This window comes from Penaeus monodon, chromosome 16, assembly GCF_015228065.2.
Source record: "Penaeus monodon isolate SGIC_2016 chromosome 16, NSTDA_Pmon_1, whole genome shotgun sequence".
NCBI classification, from domain to species: domain Eukaryota; kingdom Metazoa; phylum Arthropoda; class Malacostraca; order Decapoda; family Penaeidae; genus Penaeus; species Penaeus monodon.
Window position 1 is genome coordinate 10,538,114 of NC_051401.1, and position 1,505 is coordinate 10,539,618.

Consider the following 1,505-nt stretch of genomic DNA (forward strand, 5'->3'; position numbering starts at 1 on the left):
TTTTTCCAGAATAAACGTTCATTTTTCTAATATTTATCGAAAATTCCCCCAACCTCAAGTGATCCCTTATTAGACGATATGACAATATTACTGTGTAGTTTTCTTGTGGCGTTACTAAAGAAACCGTCGATTTTGAGGTGATTTGAGTAGGCTGCAGTGAATGATTCGAGCATTACATTCTATGACAGAACTGGACGAGAAGCACAGTACATGTAAATAGAAGATTGTTTAGAAACTAAGATTTGAGATTTTTGAAAGTAGGAGGAACCGAGCGAGTCCCTTCCTCGCTTCTTCATTATTTATTTTCCTTCCTTTATTACTTAGGCTTTGAAGTTCAGTAAGTGACATTCCTGAAACAAGGGATATCCTACCCCTACCCTTATCATATCTTCTTCTCCTTCTCTCTCTCTCTCTCTCTCTCTCTCTCTCTCTCTCTCTCTATATATATATATATATATATATTTTATTATATATATATTTTATATATATATATTATATATATTAAATTTTATATATTATATATAACTATATAAAATATCTTTCTCTCTCTCTCCATCTCTCTCTTCTCTCTCTTCTCTCTCTCTCTCTCTCCTCTCCTCTCTCTCTCTCTCTCTCCTCTCTCTCTCTCTCTCTCTCTTCTCTCTCTCCCCTCTCTCTCTCTCTCTCCTCTCGCTCCTCTCTCTCTTTCTCACTTCCTTTCTCTCTCTCTCTCTCTCTCTCTCCTCTCTCTCTCCTCTCTTCTCTCTCTCGCTCTCTCTCGTCTGTCTCTCTCTATCTCTCTCTCTCTCTCTCTCTCTCTCTCTCTCTCTCTCCTCTCTCTCTCTCTCTCTCTCTTCTCTCTCTCTTCTCTCTCTCTCTCTCTCTCTCTCTCTCTCTTTTCTCTCTCTCTCTCTCTCTCTCTCTCTCTCTCCTCTCTCGCTCTCTCTCTTCGCTCTCTCTCCTCTTACACACATCCTTTCTTTGTGTGTGTGAATGTTTTTCATTCTTTATCGATATATCAGCTTCTTTTAAAATATATAAAATGTTTAATTTTGATTTACAATTTGTGATTTTTTCTTTATAGTAAAAAAATGCAACCCAAAATTCATTTAAACACTAAGTTGCTAAAATTCTTTTAAATTTCACGAACGGTTATCCCCGAAAAAAATATATATATCCCAAGAGAAAAGGGGGGGAGGGGGGGGAGAGAGAGGGGAAAAGAGCAAGAAAGAGAGAGAGAAAGAAGCGAGACAGATTGGACTGGAAAAAAGAGCAAAGAGAGAGAGAGACGAGGAACAGAGAGAGACAGAGAGACAGAGAAGAGAAAGAAAAACAATCCCCAAAAGACAACACAAACAAAAAAGAGAGAGGAGAGAAGGAAAAGAAAAAGAAAGGAAAAAAATTATATCTGTACCCCTTTTTATCAAAAACAGCGGGGGAAAAGGGAAAATGAAGAACAGTGAGACTGACAAACACACAACGAAGCAGAGAATGGAACGAGAGATAAATTCATACGAAACTACATG